Source organism: Rhincodon typus, chromosome 17 (genome assembly GCF_021869965.1).
Source record: "Rhincodon typus isolate 14 chromosome 17, sRhiTyp1.1, whole genome shotgun sequence".
Classification (NCBI taxonomy): Eukaryota; Metazoa; Chordata; class Chondrichthyes; order Orectolobiformes; family Rhincodontidae; genus Rhincodon; species Rhincodon typus.
In genome coordinates this window covers 304601-317446 of record NC_063348.1, presented here as the reverse complement: position 1 = coordinate 317446, position 12846 = coordinate 304601, and the positions used below count along the sequence as shown (strand labels likewise).

Genomic DNA, 12846 nt, shown 5'->3' with positions numbered 1-12846 from the left:
AGCCTCTCTGCTCCTATGATGCTGCTTGGCCTGCTGTGTTCATCCAGCCCTGCACCTTGTTGTCTCGGATTCTCCAGCATCTGCAGTTCCTACTATCTCCCATGCATCATTGAAACTGCTTAAGTGAACTAGCAAGTTACATCTCTTTCATTTTTCTTTCAATTTATTGCTCGCCTCTCTCTCTATGTGTGATTGGGGCCTAGAATGTCCACATCTCAAGAAATACTCACAGGAGCTTGTAGGCTATCACAGGAACATTTAAATCATGGACATTATTGGATTACCTTGCTGTTTAACTGTGCTCAGTTGAATCTACTGTATTAGTAATAAATTATTAATTATTTTGTTTAAACTATCAACTTTGTGTATTGTATTGGTTATTTAATAAGTTTGGTTAGGAAACATTGTGGTCAATTTTGAGGGTCAGTGAATATTTTAATTTTACTGCGTTGCAGACACAGGGACTGGGAGGCTGATTTGATTTGGCTGTTTGTCTCTGTTGTAACATCCTCAAACCAATGATAAAGGCAAACTGTCACAGGTACCTAAAGGATTAAGACAAAGGATTTCTTTTTTCATTATTTGCTCTCAGATAGTCTCCAAATTAATCTACTGGGTTTTGTCCATTTCATTGGTTTTTGGTAATGAAATTAGAGGTCCATTGAAATTGATTGGGGAAGAGTTCTTGAACAAGAAAGACCAATCCTCAATGTTCATGTCCACAAATCAAGAAAGACTCACAGGAGCTTGTATGGTATCACAGGAACATTTACTAGTTTCACAGGTGAAAATGAAAGAATGGGCAGATAAATATACAGCAACTAAGAAAGTTTCAAGTGGGAGATGAAGTATTGCTAATGTTATCTTTGCAAGGTAATAGGCTAGATGGATTAGGAAAGTGACTAATTTCTCAGATCGCAGGAAGAAGAATCAGTTGCGTCACGTGACATGTTGGGTAAAGATTAAGGAGGAGCTAGTGTGTTTGATAGTAAGAGTTTTGGAAGATGATTGAAATAATATGAGTGGGGTGGAAGAAGATACAGGCAGTTCTCAAAGTGAACCTTCTAAGAGTTCGTAGAATCATAGAGACCTACAGCATAGAAAAAGTGCTTTGGCCCATTCCATCCATGCCAGTCAAAATCAACCACCTAACTATTCTAGCATTCTAACATTTTCCAGCACTTGGCCATTGCCTTGTATACATTGGCATCAAAAATGCAAATCTTAACCATTCTTAAATGTTATGAGGATTTCTGCTTCTACCATCAACCTTACAGTCAGTGAGTTCCAGACTCCCATAACCATCTCGGTGAAAAATCTTTCCTCACATCTCATGTAACCCTCTGCCCCTTACCTTAAATCTACACTTTCTTGTCATTGATCTCTCTATCATAGAACATAGAACATAGAACATTACAGCTCAGTACAGGCCCTTCGGCCCTCGATGTTGCGCCGACCTGTGAAACCAATCTGAAGCCCATCTAACCTAAACTATTCCATTATCATCCATATGTTTATCCAATGACCATTTAAATGCCCTTAAAGTGGGCGAGTCTACTATTTTTGCAGGCAGGGCATTCCACGCCTTTACTACTCAAGGAGTAACATTTCTTCCTGTCCCTCATTGCTTTATACAGTTCAATGCACATCCCCTCTCATTCTCCTCTGGCCCAAGGATAACGACCCCTGTCTATTCAATCTCTTCAAAACTGAAATTCTCCAGCCAAGTTCCTGGTAAACCTCTTCTGTACTCTCTCCTGTGCTATCACATTCCTTCTACAATCTGGATTTCAGAACTGCACATAATGGCCTAATCAAAATTTTATACAGTTCCAGCATAACCTCCCTGCACTGAAACTCTATGCCTCAACTAATGAAGGCAAGTATCCCACATGCCTTCTATCCACTTTATCCATCTGTCCTGATACCATAAGAGACCAGTGCACATGCACACCAAGGTTCCTCTGATCATTGTATCTTCCCAGGGTCCTGCTGTTCATCATGTATTCCCTTGCCTTGTCTGTCCTGCCCAAGTGCATCATCTCACATTTATCTGGATTGAATTCCATTTACCACTGATCGACTCATCCAACCAGCCTGTCTATGTCCTCTTGTAGTCTAAGGCTATCCTCATTACCACCTGCCAATTTTTGTATAATCTGCAAACTAACTGATCAACTCTCCTAAATTCAAGTCAAATCATTTACATAAACCTAAAACAGCAAGGACCCCAATACTGACCCCTGTGTGACTCCACTGGACACAGACTTGCAATCAGAAAAACACCCCTTAAACATCACCTCTGCTTCCTGTCACTCAGCCATTTGTGGATCCAATTTGCCAAACTTCCTTGGATCCCATGGGCTTCAGTCTTCCTTATAAAAAGCCTTGCTGAAGTCCAAGTTGATGACATCAAAAGCATTGTCCTTTTCAACATATCTGGTTGCCTCTTTGAAAAATTTAATCGTTGGTCAGACATTACCACCGCTTAACAGGTTCAACCAGCTAATACAGAATTATTGGGACAGTTGGCACTGTGTTTTCAAGAGAAAGAAGAACAGGATGATCTCATAAGACGACTGAGAAAGTATGAGGTAATCCGTACATGGAAGTACCACATTTTCTAAACATGATATGTATGTGAGAGAGTCAAGACCGAGACAACAGTAACCTAATCGGTTGAGCCTTGTGAAAGAAGCTCAGGTGCAAACACAGATTCAGTACAAGCTGGAAAATTACTTGATTAAACCAAGCAAAAGCAGCTGGATTTCACCAATTGTGTTGGTTCCTAAACTGGATTGAAGAACTAGGCTCTATATAGGTTATACAGAGATGAATGTAGTCAGGAAGACACATCCATTCCCAATTCGATTGTTTGAAGGCTGCATTGATACTATTGGCAGTGCCTCATCCCATTTTAAGATTGATCTATTGCAGGGGTACTGGCAAGAGCAATCAGTATCAAGGGCTAAAGAAATATCTGCTTTTGTTGTACCAAATGGTTTACACCAACGATGCCATTTGGATTAAAGGACACCCTAGCTACATTGCAGAAGCTTATAAATCAAGTCATAGCTAGCTCATAATTGTGTTATCTATTTAGATGATGTTGTAGTTTATAGTTACACTTATCCTGAATGAAAGATGTTTCAATAAGTTAACATTTCACAAATTCTAACATTTGTGTTAGTTTGTATATAGAATCCCTACAGTATGGGAACAGGCCATTCGGCCCAACAAGTCCACATCACCCCTCCAAAGAGCATCCCACCTAGACCCATTCCCCAACACCTGCGTTTCCCACCTAACATAAACATCCCTGGGTACAATGAGAAATTTAGCATAGCCAATCCACCTACCTTGGACATCTTTGGACCGTGGGAGAAAAATTGGAGCACCCAGAGGAAACCAACACAGACAATGTGCAAAGTCCACACAGACAGTCGTCCAAGGCTGGAATCAAATCTAAATCCCTGGTGCTGTGAGGTAGCAGTACTAACCACTGAGCCACTGTGCCACCCTATGAGGAACGAAGAAAATTGAATGGATGTCTCTTGGTGTAATGAAATGCATTTTTAAAAACAGTGTTTCTCTCATAAGGTTGGAGGCATGTAAGAACTGTGCCTTTTTTATTCTTGTGTCTTTAAAATCTGTGGACTGCAAGGAGAAAGAAGTGAGGCTGACTGGTTCTCAACTAACTGAGCAGGTTGGAACGGGAAATAAGTTACGGAGACACAGACAGAGAGAGAGAGAAATCTGCTGATGATCCCCCAGCAGAAGTTGCCTGCTCTCTGTGCTTAAAAACCTTAGTTTAAACTTGAAGAAAATAATAAGGCCATAAAAACTTTCCTGCAACAGGTGCTGTGCGCCATGATTTTTTAATTCATGAATCAAAGACGTTTTGTGAGTGAATCAGTCACTCTATACTCCTTGCAAACCAGTGGAAGCTTCTGGAGAAAGACAAATGAACATGGGTGGTATGGTGGCTCAGTGGTTAGCACTGCTGCTGCATAGCACCAGAGACCTGGGTTCAATTCCAGCCTTGGGTGACTGTCTGTGTGGAGTTTGCACATTTTCCCTGCGTCTGCTTGGGTTTCCTCCCATAGTCCAAAGATGTGTAGGTTATGTGAATTGGCTATGCTAAATTGCCCTAGATTAGGTGGGTTATAGGGGGATGAGTCTGTGTGGGATGCTCCAAGGTTCAGTGTGGACTTGTTGGGCTGAAGGGCCTGTTTCCACACTGTAGGGATTCCAAGAGAAATAAGATCATCTCAACTTTGGAATTGGGAAGCAAATACCCTTGAAGTTTATGAGGGGACAAGCTTTTCAGTTAGTGTGTTATATACCAATCTGTTTATTTGTAGCTATAGTCTAATTGCTTAGAATAAATAATAATTCTTGTTTAGCACAGAAATATGTTCTCTCCTTTCTACCACTCTTGGTCTTAAAGTCAGGTAAATCAGGTACCGTGGGTTCCATTAAAAAAGCTTTAACATTCAAAGTTTTGGTAAAGATCTGTAGCTTGGATTGTGGGTAAGGTTGTTGACTTGTTTGGCTTGTTCTCGTTCAGACGTTTCATTACCATGCTAGGTAACATCGTCAGTGGACACTCCGATGAAGTGATCTTATTCTACTCTGGTTTTAATTTATATTGTTTGGTCCATTATGGTGGGTAGTGTCATTTCCAGTTTTGATCTGTATGGGTTTGTATATGGGGTCCAATTCTAGAACAAAGAACAAAGAAAATTACAGCACAGGAACAGGCCCTTCGGCCCTCTATGTGACAAAATGTCTGAATGAGAATAAGCTAGCTCGACGAGCAATTCAACAACCTCAGCTTTAACATTTGTAAGGCTCTGCAAACGGTGAGACTTTGTGGGTACTAAGAGGGGGACCAGTCTTGATCTGGCTTGCTTCTTGCCCAGCCTTGTGGAGTGTTGATCACAATCCAGTTTAACACGTGCATTCTGGGGTGTTAGAAATAAACTGGGCATATGCCACGGATTTAATTACTTTAGAAACGTTGTTGAGTATTTTTGTTGTTTTGTTCAGAACCATGGAATATTGTGTCGCTAATCTTTGAGTAAATATTCACGTTCCAAACTAGATTGTAACGTGAACGTTCCTTAATTTTCTCTTCTCTTCATGTTCTCTTATTCCACTTCTTCATTTTGTCCATCAATTCCCATGTATCCTACAGCTCACCGCCAATTGCAGAGCAGCCGTCATACTGATGTCTCTCACCGGGAGAGTGAAGTCGCCATGTTGGGTGTCCCATGCCGGGAGGTAGATCCGCCATGTTGGGTGTCCCACCTTGTCCGCAGTTGCCGGTGGGTTGTTGGGAGCGGAAGTTCGGCCATTTTGAGTGCGTCTTCTCGGCGGAGCCGAAAGAGTGAGAGACGCTGAGCGGGTAAGACATCAGGAGCTTGTGAGGAGACACAGGGCCAGGGCCGAGTGGCGAGTCATGAGTCACACTCTACACGGAACGTGTACACGAAGATCATACACGCCCCCCACCCCCAAACCAACACAAACACCATCTCACAGTTAGTCCACCTTCACACTAACCCTCCGACAGTGCGGCACTCCCTCAGCACTGACCCTCCGACAGTGCGCGCTCCCTTAGCACTGACCCTTGGACACTGCCCGCTCCCTCAGCACTGACTCTCCGACAGTGCCCGCTCCCTCAGTACTGACAGTGCCTGCTCCCTCAGCACTGACCCTCCGACAGTGCGGCGCTCCCTCAGCGCTGACATGCTGACAGTGCGGCGCTCCCTCAGCACTGACCCTTCAATAGTGCGGCACTCTCTCTGTACTGACCCTTCGACAGTGCGGCGCTCCCTCAGCACTGACCCACCGACAGTGCGGTGCTCCTGCGGCGCTCCCTCGGCGCTGACCCTCTGATAGCATGGCGCTCCCTCGGCGCTGGCCCTCTGACCACGCGGCGCTGATTCTCCCTGGTGCCCTGACAAGGTCTCCTACAGTATTAAAATGCCAGGCTCAGTAAATTGCCCATATCTCTCACTTGAAACTTGTATCTGAGTGGAAGAGAAATGGCATTGAGGCATGGTTGAACTGAAAGCAGAAGCAGTGCAAGGCAGTGACACTGCTGCAGGAGGTGACATTTGATTTTTGCAGTGTGGCGTGAGGAGCAGCAGCTTTCTGAACCTGAGCATGACGCCTGTGTTGTATTCACATTGTTCCTGAAGCTGTCAGTGTAGTACTCATTGGCTGGTGAGTACCATTCTAAACGTTTTGGCAGCTTTTGACTTTGGCTGAACTTGGTTTCTTGTTTTGCTCAAGGGTTCAGAGCGTAGCAATCAAGCAGCAGAGAGTGTTACTCAAGGAAGGCTTTAAGGTAAGTGTTCTTAAAATATATTTCACTGGCTGTTGCAAAGGCTGTTGGTGTCTGATTACTTGTTTACTGCTGGCCATTGTGGGTTTGTGTGTGAAGAGTACTTGGATCTTGATTTTAACAGAAATTCAGTAAACAGTGTGTACTGGGATCAGTTTTCAATTTTTCAACTGTTTTGTACTACATGCTGAGGATAGTCTACAGAAATGGCATCCAGTGAAGGATCTGAATCTTAACTAATGTGCAGATACAGAGGTCAAAGCAGCGGAATAAAAGCTATAGCTGTGGTCTTGACCATCGCAAACCTGTCTTGGCACATTTGTGTTTCGAGTCTTGAATCCATTTGATTTTTCAGTCTGCTGGAGGCAGAGACTCCAAGTCCGGGGTTTAACATTGTGTAATCTAATGGTGAGTTGTTTGATTGAAGGTGAAGGATGTATGGATTGGGAGCTTTCATTCAATGATTAGTTGAACAGGTATCAGGAGAGACTTATGGCTGTCACCCATTAATTTTGTTTAATTACTCAGTTTAATTTATTGCATATATTGGCGTTCTAAAGAGCATAAAGCAACACTCAGTTTGTTGTGGCCCATCCTGCTGTCTGGAGGTTGTGAGCAGTCTCCTGCGGGATTCTCACATCAGATTCTTCCCACTTAACATCTGGGAATCGATGTCAAATTCAATCCACTTGTTGAAGGTATACCTATGATGGTGATGAGGAGGCAGTTCCAGGATTATGACTTAGTCATTGTGAAAGGATGGGGAGTGTCTTGGGGGGAGCTTAGAGGTGTTGAAACCACCTTTTCTGTTTTTTTTCGGAGGGATTGCTCCTCTGGTTTTGCAAGCATTTCAGTCCCAGGCTTCTGATCTTTGGTTTCCCAATGTGGGAGTAGGGGGAGGGATGGTAAGGACAGACTCATCCATTGAAACATGGAAATTAGGAGCAGGAGTAGGCCATTTACCTCTTTTGAGCCTGCTCTGCCATTCAATATGATCTTGGCTGATCATCCAACATCCCCCTTTCTCCCCATACCCTTTGATTCCTTTAATATTAACAAATATATCTAATTCCTTCTTGAAATTTCAGCCCAACTTTCTGTAGCAAGGAATTCCACAGTCTCACCACTCACTTGAAGAAATTTCTCCTCATTTTGGTCCTCAATGGACTACTGTATGTCCTTAGCCTGAACCCCTGATCTTGGACACCCCAGACATCAGGAACATCCTTCCTGCATTTATTCTGTTAAATCCTGTTAGGATGTTACAGGTTCCTAAACAGCACCTCGGCATCTTTCTGAACTCGAGTGTAGTCCTAACTGATCCTGTCTCTCCATGTTTCGATCTTGCTATTCCAAGAATCAGTCTGGTAAACCTTTTTTCAAATCCCTGCATAACCGGAATATCCTTGCCCAGAGAAGGAGAACAAAACTGCACATAATATTCCAAATCTGGTCTCAGCAAGGCCGTTTACAATTGCAGCAAGATATCCTGTACTTGGATCCTATTGCTGTGAAGACCAACAAGACATTTGCCGCCTTCACCGCTTGCTCCACCTGCATGTTTGCTTTCAGCAACTGGTATAGAAGGTCACACACATCTCATTGGTAACAGATTGCACCTCTCCCTTTCCCAATCAGGTAATCTGCCTTCCTGGTTCTGCTACCAAAGTGGATAACGTCACATTTATCCACATTATACAGCATCTGCAAAACATTTACCACTCACTCAATTTGTCCAGATCACACTAAAACATCATGGCGCCCTCCTTACAGCTCACCCTCCCACCCAGTTTTGTGTTATCTGCAAAATTGGAGATAATTATATTTGGTTTCCTCATTGAAATTGTTAACATATATTGTACAAAGCTGGGATCCAAGTGCTAATCCAAGTACCCTGAGGTACCATCCTTGTCATTGGCTGACAGTCAGAAAACGTCTGTTTATTCTTACTTTTTCTACAAACCAGTTCTCTCTTCATGTCAGTACACTACCTCTAGTTTCATGCACTTAGTTTTCATGCTAACCTCTTATATGAGACCATGGTAAAAGCTCTCTGAAAGTGCAAGTAAACCTCATCACTGGCTTTCCTGATCAACTCTACTACTTCTCAAAATTCCAGTAGATTTGTCGAGCAAGGTTTCCCTTTGTAAATCCATGCTGACTCTATACAATGCTGCTTTTGTGATATGATCATTAGCAGGTCAAAAGGGCCATTAACAGGTGTAGGCAGTTGTGGGTATCATTTGACCCGATACTCTTCTTCACTTCTTTAGGTTTTGAATGTACTTTGGTGTCTCTGGAAAGGGAACATGTGGTGTCTGCTTGTATTCCTGTGGCTGTCTAAGACTGATGGGTACCACCAGAACTAAATTACATTATGTCAGTCTAGGGAGTTACGTTTTGATTTCATTTGTTAAGTTTTTGTTGAATGTTCTGCTTTTATTAATGATAAAGTAGTGGGTTGTAGAGTGAGGAGCTGTACTGGTCATAGATGGTATAATAAGGAGCTCTACATTTATTATGGCTCACTTTGTCAAAGAATCTAAAACTTGACAATTGACCACTGGTTTCCTCATTCACCAACTGGCTTTCAGGAGTTTAACATAGCAGCTGATAAAGGGGCTCTGGAGGTGAAGGTTGGAATCAAAGAAACTCTTATTCGAAGACAGAAGATTGTTCACAAGAGCAGCTCATATTACAAGGATCCAAAGCAAGTGTGGAGTCCGAAAGCTTGACTTGTTTTAAGTTCAGGATGACAACGCTAAAAAGTGATTCCATGAGAAATAGCTGGAGTAAACTACTGTGCTTTATTACCACTAATGTAATCTCTAATCCAGTACTTTTGCTGTTAAATAAACTTTCCATGAAATAAAACTGAATGTGTAATGTGATAAAACATTTATTTTTGGCAAGACCCTGGATCTGCAGTTTATCTGATCTGGCTATTCCTTTTAACAAAAACCCTACGTTTTCATTACAATGTTAGGGAAGTGTTAATGTCTTCACACGGTAGCAATCGGAAAAAGCAAAAAAGCTGCATGGTCAATTTGGTCACCTTTGCTGAAGGAAAATGCTGTGCTCATCGAAGGGATGTGCACAAAACATGAAACTGTAACAGGTAGTGGATAGATAGTGATGTAGAAATGCATAGGGATTAGATTTAGCCATTGGCTAAGTTCTTGTCTGATATCGTAGGGAAATTTGCTAATCACAGTTATAGAGACCTATGTGAAAATATGAACATTGTGGTGATAAATATTAGAGTGAAAAGTTGGTTTAGTAATGTACGCTGGGGATTGGAATCGCACAGTGAAATGCTGCTTCAAACCAAACTGCAAGTTGACAACTGCCCTGGTATGAGTGGTTTGTACAAAGAATTTGTTTCAGAATGTTGAAGGATGCAGTCCCTATCAATCCTCCTGTAGGAGGAATGCCAAATTAGCTTCTGGACAGCTTTATGGTTTGTGTGATTCCTTTAAGCCTTAAATGGTGTAGTGGATATTTTTTAATCAGATGTTATGACATACCTCAGGAGCAAGTGGAACTTGAAACCAGGGTCATTATCACTGCACCGCAAGAACCCCTTAAAAATTTCTGCTCACATGGAGATACATAAATCTTCTAGAATATTTCTGTTCAGCTTCAAACTGGTGACTTTTACAAGTGAGACAAGCATGATATTCACTACAGTACAGAAACATTAGTCTGCTATGGACGAGGATGCCCACCTTTCTGATCTAACAAGAAGAGTCTTGTTGAGTAAACACCATGAGATTTAATGCCTTTACTGTAATTATTTATAGGTTATGTGAATATGACCTCTGATTATCGAGACTCCTCAGAGCACGCTGTTGTATTCCCAGCTGATGTTACTACGAGACAAGTCATATCCCACATTGAAACCTGGCTTGATGAATTTTTTTTTTTCCCAGTTAATGTGGTGGCCATTCACTGAAATAGTCACAGGAGGCTGTGGGCTTTAATGATTAAACTGAAATTTACTACATGAAAGGAAAAATGACAGTTTGAAAGATCTTAAAACTCAGCCAAACAAAGTTTTTGTGTTTTCTCCAACACCATCCCTTCATCATTTCACATTTGGAGAGATTACCTTCCTGTTTCAAATCTTGAAGTTTGACTCAACTAACTTTCCTGTGTTTTCTATGAACTGTGACATTTTCTTGCAGGAATACTCTCAAAACTGACGTTTATGTTTTCTCAGTCTTTCAATAATCTGTCATTTCTAACTTCAAATTGATTCTGTTCTCTGGGTTTTCTAAGCTAAAAAGAAATCCTTGATCATCCTAAATCAAAAGTAAGCCTTCAGTGTGCATATTCCTAGTCATAAACTCAGCACAGTGAACTAAAACCTGCATTAAAACTCTGGGTATTCCCTACTGTCTAACATGTACTGAATTTGATAGAATTGTAGAAACGTACAGGACAGAAAAGGCCCTTTGGCCTATTCAGTGTGTAGTGCCAAAATGGCACTAAATCTATACTAGTTCCACTTTCCTGAACTAGGCCAATAGCCTCCAATGTTTTGACACTTCAAGTGCTTGTCCAAGTTGTGAGGTTTCTCTTCTCAACTACCATCCCAGGCAGGGCATGGCAGACCCTACCACTCTCTGGGTGGAAAAAAACATTTCCTCAAGTTCCCTCTAAATGTCAGACCATTCATCTTAAAGGTATGCTCCCTTGTTTTGACCGTGCAACTAAGGGAAACAGCTGTGTTCTATCTACTCTGGCCATGCCCGTCATAACTTTTACACTTCTTTCAGGTCTCCCCTCAACCTTTGCTGCTCCAAAGAAAACAACCTGAGCTTATCCAGTCTCTTTGTAGCTAAGAGGCTCCATCCCAGGCAACATCCTGGTGAATCTCCTCTGTACCCCCTCGAGTACAATCAAATTGTTCCTATAGTGATGTGATGCAGTACTGTATTGATAACTGCCCGCATACCACCTTGACTACCCTATTAACCTGTCCTACCACCTTTTGAAATCTGTGGACAACTATCCCAAGATTCCTCAGTACTCTGAGCTTCCTCATGTCCTGCCATTAATTGAGTACTCCCCTGCCTTGTTACTCCGAGATAGTAAGAACTGCCGATGCTGGAGTCTGAGATAACAAACACATTGTGGAGCTGGAGGAACATAGCAGGCCAGGCAGCATCAGAGGAGCAGGAAAGCTGGCATTTTGGGTTGGGATCCCTCTTCAGAAATGGGGGAGGGGAAGGGGGCTCTGAAATAAACAGAGAGGAGGTGGTTGGGCTGGGGAGGATAGGTGAGTGTAGGTAGTTAGTGTTGGGGATTGGACAGTGAGGTGGGAGGAGCGGATAGGTGGGAGAGAAGACTGGAAGCTCAGGGAGGCAGGGATAAGGGGTTGGGGGAGGTAGGTGGATGTAGATAGGTGAGTGCAGGTAGGTAGTGGTGGGGTTTGATCAGTGAGGTGGGATGAGAGGATGGGTGGGAGAGAAGATGGACAGGTCAGGGAGGCCGGGTTGAGAAGGAGGGTTGGTCTTGGGATGAGGCGGTGGTGGGGAGATTTTGAAGCTGGAAAAGTCCACATTGAGACCATTGGGTTGTAGGCTCCCAAGGCGGAATATGAGGCGCTGTTCTTCCAGTTTCCAGGTGGCGTCGTTGTGACACTGGAGGAGGCCCAGGATGGACATGTCGTCTAGGGAGTGGGAGGGGGAGATGACGTGGTTCGCGACTGGGAGGTGTTGTCGTTTGTCGCAAACTGAGGGTAGATGCTCCACAAAGCGGTCTCCGAGCCTCTGCTTGGTCTCACCGATATAGAGGAGGCCACATCGAGAACAGCGGATACAATAGACCACATTAGCGGATGTGCAGGTGAACATCTGTCTGATGTGGAAGGTTTTTTTGGGGGCTGGGATGGAGGTGAGAGGGGGAGGTGTTAGGGCAGGTGTAGCACCTCCTGCGGTTGCAGGGAAAGGTGCCAGGGGTGGTGGGGCGAGTGGGGAGTGTGGAGCGGACGAGGGAGTCGTGGAGAGAACAGTCCCTCCAAAAGGCAGATAAAGGTAGGGAAGGAAATATATCCTTCGTAGTGGGGTCAGATTGCAGGTGGTGGAGAGTGATGCGTTGAATCCGGAGGTTAATGGGGTGATACATGAGGACAAGGGGGGATTCTGTCTTTGTTTTTATTGTGGAGATGGGGTGTGAGGGCTGAGATGCGGGAAACACAAGAGATGCAGTCGAGGGCGTTTTCGACCACTGAAGGGGGGATGTTGTGGCCCTTGAAATACGAGGACATCCAGGATGTTTGGGAGTGGAACGCCTCATCTTGGGAGCAGATGCAGCGGAGGCGGAGGAATTGGGAATAGGGGATCGCATTCTTGCAGGAAAGTGGGTGAGAGGAGGTGTAGTCTAGGTAGCTGAGGGAGTCAGTGGGCTTGAAATTGTTATCAGTTTTGAGGTGGTCACCAGAGATGGAGACAGAGAGGTCCAGGAAGGAGAGAGAGGTATCAGAG

General features: G+C 43.5%; 1 protein-coding gene across 8 annotated transcripts in view; it reads left to right on the top strand.

Annotated features, from left to right (window-relative positions):
* The first annotated feature begins 4256 nt into the window (after positions 1-4256).
* The window catches only part of celf1 (cugbp, Elav-like family member 1), a 91297-nt gene continuing 82707 nt past the window's right edge, over positions 4257-12846 (top strand). For 5 of the 8 annotated variants that reach the window (XM_048606943.1, XM_048606940.1, XM_048606941.1 and 2 more), the window contains exons 1-2: positions 5201-5410; positions 6304-6358. The gene's annotated coding sequence lies outside the window, so the exon portion shown is untranslated. Of the gene's footprint in view, positions 4330-5010; positions 5411-6303; positions 6359-12846 lie in introns of those variants that run through there. The other 3 variants (XM_048606944.1, XM_048606942.1, XM_048606937.1) reach the window with 3 other exon arrangements.